The 19,921-nt window shown below is 54.6% G+C and overlaps 1 long non-coding RNA gene and 9 other non-coding genes across 11 annotated transcripts in view; all 10 read left to right on the top strand.

The window, feature by feature from the left end:
• Positions 1-19,921, top strand: part of LOC143267110 (uncharacterized) — a 41,932-nt gene that overhangs the window by 9,051 nt on the left and 12,960 nt on the right. For both annotated transcript variants that reach the window (XR_013042036.1, XR_013042035.1), the window contains exons 4-6: positions 9,754-9,897; positions 11,845-11,988; positions 16,025-16,168. This is a non-coding gene — a long non-coding RNA (uncharacterized LOC143267110). The remainder of the gene's footprint in view (positions 1-9,753; positions 9,898-11,844; positions 11,989-16,024; positions 16,169-19,921) is intronic.
• On the top strand, positions 1,797-1,889 carry LOC143271571 (small nucleolar RNA SNORD116). Its single transcript, XR_013048792.1, has one exon. It is a non-coding gene; the product is annotated as a small nucleolar RNA SNORD116 (small nucleolar RNA).
• Positions 3,886-3,979, top strand: LOC143271466 (small nucleolar RNA SNORD116). The gene has a single exon (XR_013048687.1). It is a non-coding gene; the product is annotated as a small nucleolar RNA SNORD116 (small nucleolar RNA).
• LOC143271465 (small nucleolar RNA SNORD116) lies at positions 5,975-6,068 on the top strand. Its single transcript, XR_013048686.1, has one exon. It is a non-coding gene; the product is annotated as a small nucleolar RNA SNORD116 (small nucleolar RNA).
• On the top strand, positions 8,065-8,158 carry LOC143271464 (small nucleolar RNA SNORD116). The gene has a single exon (XR_013048685.1). It is a non-coding gene; the product is annotated as a small nucleolar RNA SNORD116 (small nucleolar RNA).
• Positions 10,156-10,249, top strand: LOC143271463 (small nucleolar RNA SNORD116). Its single transcript, XR_013048684.1, has one exon. It is a non-coding gene; the product is annotated as a small nucleolar RNA SNORD116 (small nucleolar RNA).
• On the top strand, positions 12,247-12,340 carry LOC143271462 (small nucleolar RNA SNORD116). The gene has a single exon (XR_013048683.1). It is a non-coding gene; the product is annotated as a small nucleolar RNA SNORD116 (small nucleolar RNA).
• On the top strand, positions 14,337-14,430 carry LOC143271547 (small nucleolar RNA SNORD116). The gene has a single exon (XR_013048768.1). It is a non-coding gene; the product is annotated as a small nucleolar RNA SNORD116 (small nucleolar RNA).
• LOC143271461 (small nucleolar RNA SNORD116) lies at positions 16,427-16,520 on the top strand. Its single transcript, XR_013048682.1, has one exon. It is a non-coding gene; the product is annotated as a small nucleolar RNA SNORD116 (small nucleolar RNA).
• Positions 18,516-18,609, top strand: LOC143271546 (small nucleolar RNA SNORD116). The gene has a single exon (XR_013048767.1). It is a non-coding gene; the product is annotated as a small nucleolar RNA SNORD116 (small nucleolar RNA).

Raw genomic sequence — 19,921 nt, 5'->3', positions numbered from 1 at the left:
CAAGCCAGACTAACAGCTAGACATGGGACCCTGGACCTTAGGCTCTCTTGTAGGCACTCTAGAAATATGCTAGCTTGGGACACCCACCTGAAACAGGCGTGCTGACCTGTGTAGAAATCTGCACACTGGAGACCTTTGGTGGACTAGCTTGACCGGGGAGCGCTAAGGTCAGACTGCTGGCCTCCTGGTGGAGGAGACAGGTGTGAGAGTGCTTTTCTTCCACCCATGGTAGTGGAGCACCCGTCTTGGCTCAAGCCTATCTCAAAGCTAGGAAAGACACCTATTTTGCGGAGTGGTCTTCAGCAGGGTGTGATTCTTCCAGGAAGGCCTGTTTGGAGGCCGGCTAGGGATCCCTTCCTTGTAGGAATTGCACTCTGGGTCCCAGGCTGTAGATCAAGACTGCCTTGAGAGCTCTGCTCATGGGCAGTGGAGGGTGCCAAAGCGAATTGGCTTGCAAGGGTGCATGCATTTCTGGTCACTGGAGACCTTGTGTGTTGCAACTTGTCTTGGGAGGTGCCAGGCTCTCTGGCTAGCCTTTGGCGTCCCACATAAGTTACGGTGTGTTGATGCAGTGTTCTCGCTTGCATTCAAAAATGGCAGCGCTCTTGAACACGGTCTGTCCCATGAAGACAGACTGACAGAGGGTGGCATCAATCCAGAGACAGGGTCAGAGACAGAGAGAGAAATCAGGAGAAAGAGAAAGAGACAAAAAAAGAGACAGAAGGAGGCAGAAAGAGAGTGAGAAAGGAGATCTGGTTGAGCCAGAGTGCCTGCCATTGCCTGTGGTGAAGTCCTCAGAGGAGACTTTAGGCGGTTTGACCTCGGGATCTCAGCATTTCTAGCAGGAGAAAGATGCAGATTTCGGGGATAGCGTTGCCCACCTGGTTGTCAGAGATGATTTGATGGGAGTCGGGAGGCTTGGGTTGGCTAGTGAGCATGGCCAGAGCTGCGTCCTCAGCAGCTTGAACTTGAGACAGCAAGTAGAGCTTGCCCTGTTTAATGACCCCAGTGCACAGTGTTAGATGATTGAGGTGCTAAGAGTTGGCCCTGGTTTTTTTTTTCTTTTTTCGGGAAGAGTCTGCTTGCCTGCATTGCAGCTCCATGATGTGTAGGTCAGGCCGACACTGGTGGTTTGATTGCAGAGAGGGTCCAAGGTGATCTGAAAGGGCACTGAGGGAAGGAGGGACCCAGGGCAAGGACAAGCTCTGAGACCCTGGTGGAAACCTGGCACCGATGTGGCCTGGCATGCTGGAGGGTGAGGGCAGAGCAGGAGTGGTGAGAGGGCAGATGTGATCTGATCTGCCCATTGAGACGAGCCAGGCCCACCCATCCATCCCAGAGCCAGTTGCCCGCTTCCCACTGTAATGTTGGCATGTGCTTTGATGTCTTCACAGTGTGGCATTGCGTGGCCTGCAAGGCCATAGTGCGGAGAGAGTGGCCCAGCTTCCTTTGCCCAGGACTCATGGCACCTGAAACAGTGAGCCTCGAGTGAAGTTGCTTGGTGTTGGTGACCTGCAGGAGAAGGCCTGAGGCCCAAGGTAAGCCTCCCATGCCTTGTCCCAGGTGCTCAGGATCCTGGGGTCTTGGTGGTGCTGCGAGGACTTACCATCCCTGCTTCCCGGGCCTGTCTGCACCTGGAGCAGACTTAGGTCCTCAAGTTGCTTCCCATTTCCATGCAGAGACCCGTTGCCACCTGCACAAAGACGGGGCATGTCTTGGTATTTCTCGCACTCCCCAACACCCACCCTGTCCTGAGTGCCCTGAAAATCCCTGTACCAGGGCACTCCAGCGTGCTTGGATCGATGATGATTTCCAGTCAAACATTCCTTGGAAAAGCTGAACAAAATGAGTGAAAACTCAGTACCGCCACTCTCATCGAAACTGAGTCCGGCACCTTGGCTCACCCAAGTCCTCTGGGAGTCAGACACAGGCCTGAGAACCACTCCGCTGCTCCTGCCCCCCTCCAGCAGTAGCCAGACTCTCTTGCCATGGGCTTGATCTTTCCCCCACTCTGCTAGCCATCAGGGGCATGGGGAAAAGAGAATATTTGGGGCGTGCTGGCAAGCAAGCAGCCATCCCCACTCTCCCAAGCCAGACTGACAGCTAGACATGGGACCCTGGACCTTGGGCTCTCTTGTAGGCACTCTAGAAATATGCTAGCTTGGGACACCCACCTGAAACAGGCGTGCTGACCTGTGTAGAAATCTGCACACTGGAGACCTTTGGTGGACTAGCTTGACCGGGGAGCGCTAAGGTCAGACTGCTGGCCTCCTGGTGGAGGAGACAGGTGTGAGAGTGCTTTTCTTCCACCCATGGTAGTGGAGCACCCGTCTTGGCTCAAGCCTATCTCAAAGCTAGGAAAGACACCTATTTTGCGGAGTGGTCTTCAGCAGGGTGTGATTCTTCCAGGAAGGCCTGTTTGGAGGCCGGCTAGGGATCCCTTCCTTGTAGGAATTGCACTCTGGGTCCCAGGCTGTAGATCAAGACTGCCTTGAGAGCTCTGCTCATAGGCAGTGGAGGGTGCCCAAGAGACTTGGCTTGCAAGGGTGCATGCATTTCTGGTCACTGGAGACCTTGTGTGTTGCAACTTGTCTTGGGAGGTGCCAGGCTCTCTGGCTAGCCTTTGGCGTCCCACATAAGTTACGGTGTGTTGATGCAGTGTTCTCGCTTGCATTCAAAAATGGCAGCGCTCTTGAACACGGTCTGTCCCATGAAGACAGACTGACAGAGGGTGGCATCAATCCAGAGACAGGGTCAGAGACAGAGAGAGAAATCAGGAGAAAGAGAAAGAGACAAAAAAAGAGACAGAAGGAGGCAGAAAGAGAGTGAGAAAGGAGATCTGGTTGAGCCAGAGTGCCTGCCATTGCCTGTGGTGAAGTCCTCAGAGGAGACTTTAGGCGGTTTGACCTCGGGATCTCAGCATTTCTAGCAGGAGAAAGATGCAGATTTCGGGGTTAGCGTTGCCGACCTGGTTGTCAGAGATGATTTGATGGGAGTCGGGAGGGTTGGGTTGGCTAGTGAGCATGGCCAGAGCTGCGTCCTCAGCAGCTTGAACTTGAGACAGCAAGTAGAGCTTGCCCTGTTTAATGACCCCAGTGCACAGTGTTAGAGGATTGAGGTGCTAAGAGTTGGCCCTGGTTTTTTTTTTTTCTTTTTTCGGGAAGAGTCTGCTTGCCTGCATTGCAGCTCCATGATGTGTAGGTCAGGCCGACACTGGTGGTTTGATTGCAGAGAGGGTCCAAGGTGATCTGAAAGGGCACTGAGGGAAGGAGGGACCCAGGGCAAGGACAAGCTCTGAGACCCTGGTGGAAACCTGGCACCGATGTGGCCTGGCATGCTGGAGGGTGAGGGCAGAGCAGGAGTGGTGAGAGGGCAGATGTGATCTGATCTGCCCATTGAGACGAGCCAGGCCCACCCATCCATCCCAGAGCCAGTTGCCCGCTTCCCACTGTAATGTTGGCATGTGCTTTGATGTCTTCACAGTGTGGCATTGCGTGGCCTGCAAGGCCATAGTGCGGAGAGAGTGGCCCAGCTTCCTTTGCCCAGGACTCATGGCACCTGAAACAGTGAGCCTCGAGTGAAGTTGCTTGGTGTTGGTGACCTGCAGGAGAAGGCCTGAGGCCCAAGGTAAGCCTCCCATGCCTTGTCCCAGGTGCTCAGGATCCTGGGGTCTTGGTGGTGCTGCGAGGACTTACCATCCCTGCTTCCCGGGCCTGTCTGCACCTGGAGCAGACTTAGGTCCTCAAGTTGCTTCCCATTTCCATGCAGAGACCCGTTGCCACCTGCACAAAGACGGGGCATGTCTTGGTATTTCTCGCACTCCCCAACACCCACCCTGTCCTGAGTGCCCTGAAAATCCCTGTACCGGGGCACTCCAGCGTGCTTGGATCGATGATGATTTCCAGTCAAACATTCCTTGGAAAAGCTGAACAAAATGAGTGAAAACTCAGTACCGCCGCTCTCATCGAAACTGAGGTCCGGCACCTTGGCTCACCCAAGTCCTCTGGGAGTCAGACACAGGCCTGAGAACCACTCCGCTGCTCCTGCCCCCCTCCAGCAGTAGCCAGACTCTCTTGCCATGGGCTTGATCTTTCCCCCACTCTGCTAGCCATCAGGGGCATGGGGAAAAGAGAATATTTGGGGCGTGCTGGCAAGCAAGCAGCCATCCCCACTCTCCCAAGCCAGACTGACAGCTAGACATGGGACCCTGGACCTTAGGCTCTCTTGTAGGCACTCTAGAAATATGCTAGCTTGGGACACCCACCTGAAACAGGCGTGCTGACCTGTGTAGAAATCTGCACACTGGAGACCTTTGGTGGACTAGCTTGACCGGGGAGCACTAAGGTCAGACTGCTGGCCTCCTGGTGGAGGAGACAGGTGTGAGAGTGCTTTTCTTCCACCCATGGTAGTGGAGCACCCGTCTTGGCTCAAGCCTATCTCAAAGCTAGGAAAGACACCTATTTTGCGGAGTGGTCTTCAGCAGGGTGTGATTCTTCCAGGAAGGCCTGTTTGGAGGCCGGCTAGGGATCCCTTCCTTGTAGGAATTGCACTCTGGGTCCCAGGCTGTAGATCAAGACTGCCTTGAGAGCTCTGCTCATGGGCAGTGGAGGGTGCCCAAGAGACTTGGCTTGCAAGGGTGCATGCATTTCTGGTCACTGGAGACCTTGTGTGTTGCAACTTGTCTTGGGAGGTGCCAGGCTCTCTGGCTAGCCTTTGGCGTCCCACATAAGTTACGGTGTGTTGATGCAGTGTTCTCCCTTGCAGTCAAAAATGGCAGCGCTCTTGAACACGGTCTGTCCCATGAAGACAGACTGACAGAGGGTGGCATCAATTCAGAGACATGGTCAGAGACAGAGAGAGAAATCAGGAGAAAGAGAAAGAGACAAAAAAAGAGACAGAAGGAGGCAGAAAGAGAGTGAGAAAGGAGATCTGGTTGAGCCAGAGTGCCTGCCACTGCCTGTGGTGAAGTCCTCAGAGGAGACTTTAGGCGGTTTGACGTCGGGATCTCAGCATTTCTAGCAGGAGAAAGATGCAGATTTCGGGGTTAGCGTTGCCGACCTGGTTGTCAGAGATGATTTGATGGGAGTCGGGAGGCTTGGGTTGGCTAGTGAGCATGGCCAGAGCTGCGTCCTCAGCAGCTTGAACTTGAGACTGCAAGTAGAGCTTGCCCTGTTTAATGACCCCAGTGCACAGTGTTAGAGGATTGAGGTGCTAAGAGTTGGCCCTGGGTTTTTTTTTTCTTTTTTCGGGAAGAGTCTGCTTGCCTGCATTGCAGCTCCATGATGTGTAGGTCAGGCCGACACTGGTGGTTTGATTGCAGAGAGGGTCCAAGGTGATCTGAAAGGGCACGGAGGGAAGGAGGGACCCAGGGCAAGGACAAGCTCTGAGACCCTGGTGGAAACCTGGCACCGATGTGGCCTGGCATGCTCGAGGGTGAGGGCAGAGCAGGAGTGGTGAGAGGGCAGATGTGATCTGATCTGCCCATTGAGACGAGCCAGGCCCACCCATCCATCCCAGAGCCAGTTGCCCGCTTCCCACTGTAATGTTGGCATGTGCTTTGATGTCTTCACAGTGTGGCATTGCGTGGCCTGCAAGGCCATAGTGAGGAGAGAGTGGCCCAGCTTCCTTTGCCCAGGACTCATGGCACCTGAAACAGTGAGCCTCGAGTGAAGTTGCTTGGTGTTGGTGACCTGCAGGAGAAGTCCTGAGGCCCAAGGTAAGCCTCCCATGCCTTGTCCCAGTTGCTCAGGATCCTGGGGTCTTGGTGGTGCTGCGAGGACTTACCATCCCTGCTTCCCGGGCCTGTCTGCACCTGGAGCAGACTTAGGTCCTCAAGTTGCTTCCCATTTCCATGCAGAGACCCGTTGCCACCTGCACAAAGACGGGGCATGTCTTGGTATTTCTCGCACTCCCCAACACCCACCCTGTCCTGAGTGCCCTGAAAATCCCTGTACCGGGGCACTCCAGCGTGCTTGGATCGATGATGATTTCCAGTCAAACATTCCTTGGAAAAGCTGAACAAAATGAGTGAAAACTCAGTACCGCCGCTCTCATCGAAACTGAGGTCCGGCACCTTGGCTCACCCAAGTCCTCTGGGAGTCAGACACAGGCCTGAGAACCACTCCGCTGCTCCTGCCCCCCTCCAGCAGTAGCCAGACTCTCTTGCCATGGGCTTGATCTTTCCCCCACTCTGCTAGCCATCAGGGGCATGGGGAAAAGAGAATATTTGGGGCGTGCTGGCAAGCAAGCAGCCATCCCCACTCTCCCAAGCCAGACTGACAGCTAGACATGGGACCCTGGACCTTGGGCTCTCTTGTAGGCACTCTAGAAATATGCTAGCTTGGGACACCCACCTGATACAGGCGTGCTGACCTGTGTAGAAATCTGCACACTGGAGACCTTTGGTGGACTAGCTTGACCGGGGAGCGCTAAGGTCAGACTGCTGGCCTCCTGGTGGAGGAGACAGGTGTGAGAGTGCTTTTCTTCCACCCATGGTAGTGGAGCACCCGTCTTGGCTCAAGCCTATCTCAAAGCTAGGAAAGACACCTATTTTGCGGAGTGGTCTTCAGCAGGGTGTGATTCTTCCAGGAAGGCCTGTTTGGAGGCCGGCTAGGGATCCCTTCCTTGTAGGAATTGCACTCTGGGTCCCAGGCTGTAGATCAAGACTGCCTTGAGAGCTCTGCTCATGGGCAGTGGAGGGTGCCCAAGAGACTTGGCTTGCAAGGGTGCATGCATTTCTGGTCACTGGAGACCTTGTGTGTTGCAACTTGTCTTGGGAGGTGCCAGGCTCTCTGGCTAGCCTTTGGCGTCCCACATAAGTTACGGTGTGTTGATGCAGTGTTCTCGCTTGCATTCAAAAATGGCAGCGCTCTTGAACACGGTCTGTCCCATGAAGACAGACTGACAGAGGGTGGCATCAATCCAGAGACAGGGTCAGAGACAGAGAGAGAAATCAGGAGAAAGAGAAAGAGACAAAAAAAGAGACAGAAGGAGGCAGAAAGAGAGTGAGAAAGGATATCTGGTTGAGCCAGAGTGCCTGCCATTGCCTGTGGTGAAGTCCTCAGAGGAGACTTTAGGCGGTTTGACCTCGGGATCTCAGCATTTCTAGCAGGAGAAAGATGCAGATTTCGGGGATAGCGTTGCCCACCTGGTTGTCAGAGATGATTTGATGGGAGTCGGGAGGCTTGGGTTGGCTAGTGAGCATGGCCAGAGCTGCGTCCTCAGCAGCTTGAACTTGAGACAGCAAGTAGAGCTTGCCCTGTTTAATGACCCCAGTGCACAGTGTTAGATGATTGAGGTGCTAAGAGTTGGCCCTGGTTTTTTTTTTTTCTTTTTTCGGGAAGAGTCTGCTTGCCTGCATTGCAGCTCCATGATGTGTAGGTCAGGCCGACACTGGTGGTTTGATTGCAGAGAGGGTCCAAGGTGATCTGAAAGGGCACTGAGGGAAGGAGGGACCCAGGGCAAGGACAAGCTCTGAGACCCTGGTGGAAACCTGGCACCGATGTGGCCTGGCATGCTGGAGGGTGAGGGCAGAGCAGGAGTGGTGAGAGGGCAGATGTGATCTGATCTGCCCATTGAGACGAGCCAGGCCCACCCATCCATCCCAGAGCCAGTTGCCCGCTTCCCACTGTAATGTTGGCATGTGCTTTGATGTCTTCACAGTGTGGCATTGCGTGGCCTGCAAGGCCATAGTGCGGAGAGAGTGGCCCAGCTTCCTTTGCCCAGGACTCATGGCACCTGAAACAGTGAGCCTCGAGTGAAGTTGCTTGGTGTTGGTGACCTGCAGGAGAAGGCCTGAGGCCCAAGGTAAGCCTCCCATGCCTTGTCCCAGGTGCTCAGGATCCTGGGGTCTTGGTGGTGCTGCGAGGACTTACCATCCCTGCTTCCCGGGCCTGTCTGCACCTGGAGCAGACTTAGGTCCTCAAGTTGCTTCCCATTTCCATGCAGAGACCCGTTGCCACCTGCACAAAGACGGGGCATGTCTTGGTATTTCTCGCACTCCCCAACACCCACCCTGTCCTGAGTGCCCTGAAAATCCCTGTACCGGGGCACTCCAGCGTGCTTGGATCGATGATGATTTCCAGTCAAACATTCCTTGGAAAAGCTGAACAAAATGAGTGAAAACTCAGTACCGCCGCTCTCATCGAAACTGAGGTCCGGCACCTTGGCTCACCCAAGTCCTCTGGGAGTCAGACACAGGCCTGAGAACCACTCCGCTGCTCCTGCCCCCCTCCAGCAGTAGCCAGACTCTCTTGCCATGGGCTTGATCTTTCCCCCACTCTGCTAGCCATCAGGGGCATGGGGAAAAGAGAATATTTGGGGCGTGCTGGCAAGCAAGCAGCCATCCCCACTCTCCCAAGCCAGACTGACAGCTAGACATGGGACCCTGGACCTTGGGCTCTCTTGAAGGCACTCTAGAAATATGCTAGCTTGGGACACCCACCTGAAACAGGCGTGCTGACCTGTGTAGAAATCTGCACACTGGAGACCTTTGGTGGACTAGCTTGACCGGGGAGCGCTAAGGTCAGACTGCTGGCCTCCTGGTGGAGGAGACAGGTGTGAGAGTGCTTTTCTTCCACCCATGATAGTGGAGCACCCGTCTTGGCTCAAGCCTATCTCAAAGCTAGGAAAGACACCTATTTTGCGGAGTGGTCTTCAGCAGGGTGTGATTCTTCCAGGAAGGCCTGTTTGGAGGCCGGCTAGGGATCCCTTCCTTGTAGGAATTGCACTCTGGGTCCCAGGCTGTAGATCAAGACTGCCTTGAGAGCTCTGCTCATGGGCAGTGGAGGGTGCCAAAGCGAATTGGCTTGCAAGGGTGCATGCATTTCTGGTCACTGGAGACCTTGTGTGTTGCAACTTGTCTTGGGAGGTGCCAGGCTCTCTGGCTAGCCTTTGGCGTCCCACATAAGTTACGGTGTGTTGATGCAGTGTTCTCGCTTGCATTCAAAAATGGCAGCGCTCTTGAACACGGTCTGTCCCATGAAGACAGACTGACAGAGGGTGGCATCAATTCAGAGTCAGGGGCAGAGACAGAGAGAGAAATCAGGAGAAAGAGAAAGAGACAAAAAAAGAGACAGAAGGAGGCAGAAAGAGAGTGAGAAAGGAGATCTGGTTGAGCCAGAGTGCCTGCCACTGCCTGTGGTGAAGTCCTCAGAGGAGACTTTAGGCGGTTTGACCTCGGGATCTCAGCATTTCTAGCAGGAGAAAGATGCAGATTTCGGGGTTAGCGTTGCCGACCTGGTTGTCAGAGATGATTTGATGGGAGTCGGGAGGCTTGGGTTGGCTAGTGAGCATGGCCAGAGCTGCGTCCTCAGCAGCTTGAACTTGAGACAGCAAGTAGAGCTTGCCCTGTTTAATGACCCCAGTGCACAGTGTTAGAGGATTGAGGTGCTAAGAGTTGGCCCTGGTTTTTTTTTTTTTCTTTTTTCGGGAAGAGTCTGCTTGCCTGCATTGCAGCTCCATGATGTGTAGGTCAGGCCGACACTGGTGGTTTGATTGCAGAGAGGGTCCAAGGTGATCTGAAAGGGCACGGAGGGAAGGAGGGACCCAGGGCAAGGACAAGCTCTGAGACCCTGGTGGAAACCTGGCACAGATGTGGCCTGGCTTGCTGGAGGGTGAGGGCAGAGCAGGAGTGGTGAGAGGGCAGATGTGACCTGATCTGCCCATTGAGAAGAGCCAGGCCCACCCATCCATCCCAGAGCCAGTTGCCCGCTTCCCACTGTAATGTTGGCATGTGCTTTGATGTCTTCACAGTGTGGCATTGCGTGGCCTGCATGGCCATAGTGCGGAGAGAGTGGCCCAGCTTCCTTTGCCCAGGACTCATGGCACCTGAAACAGTGAGCCTCGAGTGAAGTTGCTTGGTGTTGGTGACCTGCAGGAGAAGGCCTGAGGACCAAGGTAAGCCTCCCATGCCTTGTCCCAGGTGCTCAGGATCCTGGGGTCTTGGTGGTGCTGCGAGGACTTACCATCCCTGCTTCCCGGGCCTGTCTGCACCTGGAGCAGACTTAGGTCCTCAAGTTGCTTCCCATTTCCATGCAGAGACCCGTTGCCACCTGCACAAAGACGGGGCATGTCTTGGTATTTCTCGCACTCCCCAACACCCACCCTGTCCTGAGTGTCCTGAAAATCCCTGTACCGGGGCACTCCAGCGTGCTTGGATCGATGATGATTTCCAGTCAAACATTCCTTGGAAAAGCTGAACAAAATGAGTGAAAACTCAGTACCGCCGCTCTCATCGAAACTGAGGTCCGGCACCTTGGCTCACCCAAGTCCTCTGGGAGTCAGACACAGGCCTGAGAACCACTCCGCTGCTCCTGCCCCCCTCCAGCAGTAGCCAGACTCTCTTGCCATGGGCTTGATCTTTCCCCCACTCTGCTAGCCATCAGGGGCATGGGGAAAAGAGAATATTTGGGGCGTGCTGGCAAGCAAGCAGCCATCCCCACTCTCCCAAGCCAGACTGACAGCTAGACATGGGACCCTGGACCTTGGGCTCTCTTGTAGGCACTCTAGAAATATGCTAGCTTGGGACACCCACCTGAAACAGGCGTGCTGACCTGTGTAGAAATCTGCACACTGGAGACCTTTGGTGGACTAGCTTGACCGGGGAGCGCTAAGGTCAGACTGCTGGCCTCCTGGTGGAGGAGACAGGTGTGAGAGTGCTTTTCTTCCACCCATGGTAGTGGAGCACCCGTCTTGGCTCAAGCCTATCTCAAAGCTAGGAAAGACACCTATTTTGCGGAGTGGTCTTCAGCAGGGTGTGATTCTTCCAGGAAGGCCTGTTTGGAGGCCGGCTAGGGATCCCTTCCTTGTAGGAATTGCACTCTGGGTCCCAGGCTGTAGATCAAGACTGCCTTGAGAGCTCTGCTCATGGGCAGTGGAGGGTGCCCAAGAGACTTGGCTTGCAAGGGTGCATGCATTTCTGGTCACTGGAGACCTTGTGTGTTGCAACTTGTCTTGGGAGGTGCCAGGCTCTCTGGCTAGCCTTTGGCGTCCCACATAAGTTACGGTGTGTTGATGCAGTGTTCTCGCTTGCATTCAAAAATGGCAGCGCTCTTGAACACGGTCTGTCCCATGAAGACAGACTGACAGAGGGTGGCATCAATTCAGAGTCAGGGGCAGAGACAGAGAGAGAAATCAGGAGAAAGAGAAAGAGACAAAAAAAGAGACAGAAGGAGGCAGAAAGAGAGTGAGAAAGGAGATCTGGTTGAGCCAGAGTGCCTGCCACTGCATGTGGTGAAGTCCTCAGAGGAGACTTTAGGCGGTTTGACCTCGGGATCTCAGCATTTCTAGCAGGAGAAAGATGCAGATTTCGGGGTTAGCGTTGCCGACCTGGTTGTCAGAGATGATTTGATGGGAGTCGGGAGGCTTGGGTTGGCTAGTGAGCATGGCCAGAGCTGCGTCCTCAGCAGCTTGAACTTGAGACAGCAAGTAGAGCTTGCCCTGTTTAATGACCCCAGTGCACAGTGTTAGAGGATTGAGGTGCTAAGAGTTGGCCCTGGTTTTTTTTTTTTTCTTTTTTCGGGAAGAGTCTGCTTGCCTGCATTGCAGCTCCATGATGTGTAGGTCAGGCCGACACTGGTGGTTTGATTGCAGAGAGGGTCCAAGGTGATCTGAAAGGGCACGGAGGGAAGGAGGGACCCAGGGCAAGGACAAGCTCTGAGACCCTGGTGGAAACCTGGCACAGATGTGGCCTGGCTTGCTGGAGGGTGAGGGCAGAGCAGGAGTGGTGAGAGGGCAGATGTGACCTGATCTGCCCATTGAGAAGAGCCAGGCCCACCCATCCATCCCAGAGCCAGTTGCCCGCTTCCCACTGTAATGTTGGCATGTGCTTTGATGTCTTCACAGTGTGGCATTGCGTGGCCTGCATGGCCATAGTGCGGAGAGAGTGGCCCAGCTTCCTTTGCCCAGGACTCATGGCACCTGAAACAGTGAGCCTCGAGTGAAGTTGCTTGGTGTTGGTGACCTGCAGGAGAAGGCCTGAGGACCAAGGTAAGCCTCCCATGCCTTGTCCCAGGTGCTCAGGATCCTGGGGTCTTGGTGGTGCTGCGAGGACTTACCATCCCTGCTTCCCGGGCCTGTCTGCACCTGGAGCAGACTTAGGTCCTCAAGTTGCTTCCCATTTCCATGCAGAGACCCGTTGCCACCTGCACAAAGACGGGGCATGTCTTGGTATTTCTCGCACTCCCCAACACCCACCCTGTCCTGAGTGTCCTGAAAATCCCTGTACCGGGGCACTCCAGCGTGCTTGGATCGATGATGATTTCCAGTCAAACATTCCTTGGAAAAGCTGAACAAAATGAGTGAAAACTCAGTACCGCCGCTCTCATCGAAACTGAGGTCCGGCACCTTGGCTCACCCAAGTCCTCTGGGAGTCAGACACAGGCCTGAGAACCACTCCGCTGCTCCTGCCCCCCTCCAGCAGTAGCCAGACTCTCTTGCCATGGGCTTGATCTTTCCCCCACTCTGCTAGCCATCAGGGGCATGGGGAAAAGAGAATATTTGGGGCGTGCTGGCAAGCAAGCAGCCATCCCCACTCTCCCAAGCCAGACTGACAGCTAGACATGGGACCCTGGACCTTGGGCTCTCTTGTAGGCACTCTAGAAATATGCTAGCTTGGGACACCCACCTGAAACAGGCGTGCTGACCTGTGTAGAAATCTGCACACTGGAGACCTTTGGTGGACTAGCTTGACCGGGGAGCGCTAAGGTCAGACTGCTGGCCTCCTGGTGGAGGAGACAGGTGTGAGAGTGCTTTTCTTCCACCCATGGTAGTGGAGCACCCGTCTTGGCTCAAGCCTATCTCAAAGCTAGGAAAGACACCTATTTTGCGGAGTGGTCTTCAGCAGGGTGTGATTCTTCCAGGAAGGCCTGTTTGGAGGCCGGCTAGGGATCCCTTCCTTGTAGGAATTGCACTCTGGGTCCCAGGCTGTAGATCAAGACTGCCTTGAGAGCTCTGCTCATGGGCAGTGGAGGGTGCCCAAGAGACTTGGCTTGCAAGGGTGCATGCATTTCTGGTCACTGGAGACCTTGTGTGTTGCAACTTGTCTTGGGAGGTGCCAGGCTCTCTGGCTAGCCTTTGGCGTCCCACATAAGTTACGGTGTGTTGATGCAGTGTTCTCGCTTGCATTCAAAAATGGCAGCGCTCTTGAACACGGTCTGTCCCATAAAGACAGACTGACAGAGGGTGGCATCAATCCAGAGACAGGGTCAGAGACAGAGAGAGAAATCAGGAGAAAGAGAAAGAGACAAAAAAAGAGACAGAAGGAGGCAGAAAGAGAGTGAGAAAGGATATCTGGTTGAGCCAGAGTGCCTGCCATTGCCTGTGGTGAAGTCCTCAGAGGAGACTTTAGGCGGTTTGACCTCGGGATCTCAGCATTTCTAGCAGGAGAAAGATGCAGATTTCGGGGATAGCGTTGCCCACCTGGTTGTCAGAGATGATTTGATGGGAGTCGGGAGGCTTGGGTTGGCTAGTGAGCATGGCCAGAGCTGCGTCCTCAGCAGCTTGAACTTGAGACAGCAAGTAGAGCTTGCCCTGTTTAATGACCCCAGTGCACAGTGTTAGATGATTGAGGTGCTAAGAGTTGGCCCTGGTTTTTTTTTTTTCTTTTTTCGGGAAGAGTCTGCTTGCCTGCATTGCAGCTCCATGATGTGTAGGTCAGGCCGACACTGGTGGTTTGATTGCAGAGAGGGTCCAAGGTGATCTGAAAGGGCACTGAGGGAAGGAGGGACCCAGGGCAAGGACAAGCTCTGAGACCCTGGTGGAAACCTGGCACCGATGTGGCCTGGCATGCTGGAGGGTGAGGGCAGAGCAGGAGTGGTGAGAGGGCAGATGTGATCTGATCTGCCCATTGAGACGAGCCAGGCCCACCCATCCATCCCAGAGCCAGTTGCCCGCTTCCCACTGTAATGTTGGCATGTGCTTTGATGTCTTCACAGTGTGGCATTGCGTGGCCTGCAAGGCCATAGTGCGGAGAGAGTGGACCAGCTTCCTTTGCCCAGGACTCATGGCACCTGAAACAGTGAGCCTCGAGTGAAGTTGCTTGGTGTTGGTGACCTGCAGGAGAAGGCCTGAGGCCCAAGGTAAGCCTCCCATGCCTTGTCCCAGGTGCTCAGGATCCTGGGGTCTTGGTGGTGCTGCGAGGACTTACCATCCCTGCTTCCCGGGCCTGTCTGCACCTGGAGCAGACTTAGGTCCTCAAGTTGCTTCCCATTTCCATGCAGAGACCCGTTGCCACCTGCACAAAGACGGGGCATGTCTTGGTATTTCTCGCACTCCCCAACACCCACCCTGTCCTGAGTGCCCTGAAAATCCCTGTACCGGGGCACTCCAGCGTGCTTGGATCGATGATGATTTCCAGTCAAACATTCGTTGGAAAAGCTGAACAAAATGAGTGAAAACTCAGTACCGCCGCTCTCATCGAAACTGAGGTCCGGCACCTTGGCTCACCCAAGTCCTCTGGGAGTCAGACACAGGCCTGAGAACCACTCCGCTGCTCCTGCCCCCCTCCAGCAGTAGCCAGACTCTCTTGCCATGGGCTTGATCTTTCCCCCACTCTGCTAGCCATCAGGGGCATGGGGAAAAGAGAATATTTGGGGCGTGCTGGCAAGCAAGCAGCCATCCCCACTCTCCCAAGCCAGACTGACAGCTAGACATGGGACCCTGGACCTTGGGCTCTCTTGTAGGCACTCTAGAAATATGCTAGCTTGGGACACCCACCTGAAACAGGCGTGCTGACCTGTGTAGAAATCTGCACACTGGAGACCTTTGGTGGACTAGCTTGACCGGGGAGCGCTAAGGTCAGACTGCTGGCCTCCTGGTGGAGGAGACAGGTGTGAGAGTGCTTTTCTTCCACCCATGGTAGTGGAGCACCCGTCTTGGCTCAAGCCTATCTCAAAGCTAGGAAAGACACCTATTTTGCGGAGTGGTCTTCAGCAGGGTGTGATTCTTCCAGGAAGGCCTGTTTGGAGGCCGGCTAGGGATCCCTTCCTTGTAGGAATTGCACTCTGGGTCCCAGGCTGTAGATCAAGACTGCCTTGAGAGCTCTGCTCATGGGCAGTGGAGGGTGCCAAAGCGAATTGGCTTGCAAGGGTGCATGCATTTCTGGTCACTGGAGACCTTGTGTGTTGCAACTTGTCTTGGGAGGTGCCAGGCTCTCTGGCTAGCCTTTGGCGTCCCACATAAGTTACGGTGTGTTGATGCAGTGTTCTCGCTTGCATTCAAAAATGGCAGCGCTCTTGAACACGGTCTGTCCCATGAAGACAGACTGACAGAGGGTGGCATCAATTCAGAGTCAGGGGCAGAGACAGAGAGAGAAATCAGGAGAAAGAGAAAGAGACAAAAAAAGAGACAGAAGGAGGCAGAAAGAGAGTGAGAAAGGAGATCTGGTTGAGCCAGAGTGCCTGCCACTGCCTGTGGTGAAGTCCTCAGAGGAGACTTTAGGCGGTTTGACCTCGGGATCTCAGCATTTCTAGCAGGAGAAAGATGCAGATTTCGGGGTTAGCGTTGCCGACCTGGTTGTCAGAGATGATTTGATGGGAGTCGGGAGGCTTGGGTTGGCTAGTGAGCATGGCCAGAGCTGCGTCCTCAGCAGCTTGAACTTGAGACAGCAAGTAGAGCTTGCCCTGTTTAATGACCCCAGTGCACAGTGTTAGAGGATTGAGGTGCTAAGAGTTGGCCCTGGTTTTTTTTTTTTCTTTTTTCGGGAAGAGTCTGCTTGCCTGCATTGCAGCTCCATGATGTGTAGGTCAGGCCGACACTGGTGGTTTGATTGCAGAGAGGGTCCAAGGTGATCTGAAAGGGCACGGAGGGAAGGAGGGACCCAGGGCAAGGACAAGCTCTGAGACCCTGGTGGAAACCTGGCACAGATGTGGCCTGGCTTGCTGGAGGGTGAGGGCAGAGCAGGAGTGGTGAGAGGGCAGATGTGACCTGATCTGCCCATTGAGAAGAGCCAGGCCCACCCATCCATCCCAGAGCCAGTTGCCCGCTTCCCACTGTAATGTTGGCATGTGCTTTGATGTCTTCACAGTGTGGCATTGCGTGGCCTGCATGGCCATAGTGCGGAGAGAGTGGCCCAGCTTCCTTTGCCCAGGACTCATGGCACCTGAAACAGTGAGCCTCGAGTGAAGTTGCTTGGTGTTGGTGACCTGCAGGAGAAGGCCTGAGGACCAAGGTAAGCCTCCCATGCCTTGTCCCAGGTGCTCAGGATCCTGGGGTCTTGGTGGTGCTGCGAGGACTTACCATCCCTGCTTCCCGGGCCTGTCTGCACCTGGAGCAGACTTAGGTCCTCAAGTTGCTTCCCATTTCCATGCAGAGACCCGTTGCCACCTGCACAAAGACGGGGCATGTCTTGGTATTTCTCGCACTCCCCAACACCCACCCTGTCCTGAGTGTCCTGAAAATCCCTGTACCGGGGCACTCCAGCGTGCTTGGATCGATGATGATTTCCAGTCAAACATTCCTTGGAAAAGCTGAACAAAATGAGTGAAAACTCAGTACCGCCGCTCTCATCGAAACTGAGGTCCGGCACCTTGGCTCACCCAAGTCCTCTGGGAGTCAGACACAGGCCTGAGAACCACTCCGCTGCTCCTGCCCCCCTCCAGCAGTAGCCAGACTCTCTTGCCATGGGCTTGATCTTTCCCCCACTCTGCTAGCCATCAGGGGCATGGGGAAAAGAGAATATTTGGGGCGTGCTGGCAAGCAAGCAGCCATCCCCACTCTCCCAAGCCAGACTGACAGCTAGACATGGGACCCTGGACCTTGGGCTCTCTTGTAGGCACTCTAGAAATATGCTAGCTTGGGACACCCACCTGAAACAGGCGTGCTGACCTGTGTAGAAATCTGCACACTGGAGACCTTTGGTGGACTAGCTTGACCGGGGAGCGCTAAGGTCAGACTGCTGGCCTCCTGGTGGAGGAGACAGGTGTGAGAGTGCTTTTCTTCCACCCATGGTAGTGGAGCACCCGTCTTGGCTCAAGCCTATCTCAAAGCTAGGAAAGACACCTATTTTGCGGAGTGGTCTTCAGCAGGGTGTGATTCTTCCAGGAAGGCCTGTTTGGAGGCCGGCTAGGGATCCCTTCCTTGTAGGAATTGCACTCTGGGTCCCAGGCTGTAGATCAAGACTGCCTTGAGAGCTCTGCTCATGGGCAGTGGAGGGTGCCCAAGAGACTTGGCTTGCAAGGGTGCATGCATTTCTGGTCACTGGAGACCTTGTGTGTTGCAACTTGTCTTGGGAGGTGCCAGGCTCTCTGGCTAGCCTTTGGCGTCCCACATAAGTTACGGTGTGTTGATGCAGTGTTCTCGCTTGCATTCAAAAATGGCAGCGCTCTTGAACACGGTCTGTCCCATGAAGACAGACTGACAGAGGGTGGCATCAATCCAGAGACAGGGTCAGAGACAGAGAGAGAAATCAGGAGAAAGAGAAAGAGACAAAAAAAGAGACAGAAGGAGGCAGAAAGAGAGTGAGAAAGGATATCTGGTTGAGCCAGAGTGCCTGCCATTGCCTGTGGTGAAGTCCTCAGAGGAGACTTTAGGCGGTTTGACCTCGGGATCTCAGCATTTCTAGCAGGAGAAAGATGCAGATTTCGGGGATAGCGTTGCCCACCTGGTTGTCAGAGATGATTTGATGGGAGTCGGGAGGCTTGGGTTGGCTAGTGAGCATGGCCAGAGCTGCGTCCTCAGCAGCTTGAACTTGAGACAGCAAGTAGAGCTTGCCCTGTTTAATGACCCCAGTGCACAGTGTTAGATGATTGAGGTGCTAAGAGTTGGCCCTGGTTTTTTTTTTTCTTTTTTCGGGAAGAGTCTGCTTGCCTGCATTGCAGCTCCATGATGTGTAGGTCAGGCCGACACTGGTGGTTTGATTGCAGAGAGGGTCCAAGGTGATCTGAAAGGGCACTGAGGGAAGGAGGGACCCAGGGCAAGGACAAGCTCTGAGACCCTGGTGGAAACCTGGCACCGATGTGGCCTGGCATGCTGGAGGGTGAGGGCAGAGCAGGAGTGGTGAGAGGGCAGATGTGATCTGATCTGCCCATTGAGACGAGCCAGGCCCACCCATCCATCCCAGAGCCAGTTGCCCGCTTCCCACTGTAATGTTGGCATGTGCTTTGATGTCTTCACAGTGTGGCATTGCGTGGCCTGCAAGGCCATAGTGCGGAGAGAGTGGCCCAGCTTCCTTTGCCCAGGACTCATGGCACCTGAAACAGTGAGCCTCGAGTGAAGTTGCTTGGTGTTGGTGACCTGCAGGAGAAGGCCTGAGGCCCAAGGTAAGCCTCCCATGCCTTGTCCCAGGTGCTCAGGATCCTGGGGTCTTGGTGGTGCTGCGAGGACTTACCATCCCTGCTTCCCGGGCCTGTCTGCACCTGGAGCAGACTTAGGTCCTCAAGTTGCTTCCCATTTCCATGCAGAGACCCGTTGCCACCTGCACAAAGACGGGGCATGTCTTGGTATTTCTCGCACTCCCCAACACCCACCCTGTCCTGAGTGCCCTGAAAATCCCTGTACCGGGGCACTCCAGCGTGCTTGGATCGATGATGATTTCCAGTCAAACATTCGTTGGAAAAGCTGAACAAAATGAGTGAAAACTCAGTACCGCCGCTCTCATCGAAACTGAGGTCCGGCACCTTGGCTCACCCAAGTCCTCTGGGAGTCAGACACAGGCCTGAGAACCACTCCGCTGCTCCTGCCCCCCTCCAGCAGTAGCCAGACTCTCTTGCCATGGGCTTGATCTTTCCCCCACTCTGCTAGCCATCAGGGGCATGGGGAAAAGAGAATATTTGGGGCGTGCTGGCAAGCAAGCAGCCATCCCCACTCTCCCAAGCCAGACTGACAGCTAGACATGGGACCCTGGACCTTGGGCTCTCTTGTAGGCACTCTAGAAATATGCTAGCTTGGGACACCCACCTGAAACAGGCGTGCTGACCTGTGTAGAAATCTGCACACTGGAGACCTTTGGTGGACTAGCTTGACCGGGGAGCGCTAAGGTCAGACTGCTGGCCTCCTGGTGGAGGAGACAGGTGTGAGAGTGCTTTTCTTCCACCCATGGTAGTGGAGCACCCGTCTTGGCTCAAGCCTATCTCAAAGCTAGGAAAGACACCTATTTTGCGGAGTGGTCTTCAGCAGGGTGTGATTCTTCCAGGAAGGCCTGTTTGGAGGCCGGCTAGGGATCCCTTCCTTGTAGGAATTGCACTCTGGGTCCCAGGCTGTAGATCAAGACTGCCTTGAGAGCTCTGCTCATGGGCAGTGGAGGGTGCCAAAGCGAATTGGCTTGCAAGGGTGCATGCATTTCTGGTCACTGGAGACCTTGTGTGTTGCAACTTGTCTTGGGAGGTGCCAGGCTCTCTGGCTAGCCTTTGGCGTCCCACATAAGTTACGGTGTGTTGATGCAGTGTTCTCGCTTGCATTCAAAAATGGCAGCGCTCTTGAACACGGTCTGTCCCATGAAGACAGACTGACAGAGGGTGGCATCAATTCAGAGTCAGGGGCAGAGACAGAGAGAGAAATCAGGAGAAAGAGAAAGAGACAAAAAAAGAGACAGAAGGAGGCAGAAAGAGAGTGAGAAAGGAGATCTGGTTGAGCCAGAGTGCCTGCCACTGCATGTGGTGAAGTCCTCAGAGGAGACTTTAGGCGGTTTGACCTCGGGATCTCAGCATTTCTAGCAGGAGAAAGATGCAGATTTCGGGGTTAGCGTTGCCGACCTGGTTGTCAGAGATGATTTGATGGGAGTCGGGAGGCTTGGGTTGGCTAGTGAGCATGGCCAGAGCTGCGTCCTCAGCAGCTTGAACTTGAGACAGCAAGTAGAGCTTGCCCTGTTTAATGACCCCAGTGCACAGTGTTAGAGGATTGAGGTGCTAAGAGTTGGCCCTGGTTTTTTTTTTTTTCTTTTTTCGGGAAGAGTCTGCTTGCCTGCATTGCAGCTCCATGATGTGTA

The sequence above is a fragment of the Peromyscus maniculatus genome, chromosome 1 (assembly GCF_049852395.1).
Source record: "Peromyscus maniculatus bairdii isolate BWxNUB_F1_BW_parent chromosome 1, HU_Pman_BW_mat_3.1, whole genome shotgun sequence".
In the NCBI taxonomy this organism is placed as follows: Eukaryota; Metazoa; Chordata; class Mammalia; order Rodentia; family Cricetidae; genus Peromyscus; species Peromyscus maniculatus.
The sequence above is the reverse complement of the archived record's forward strand: the minus strand, read 5'-3'. Positions and strand labels throughout refer to the sequence as shown.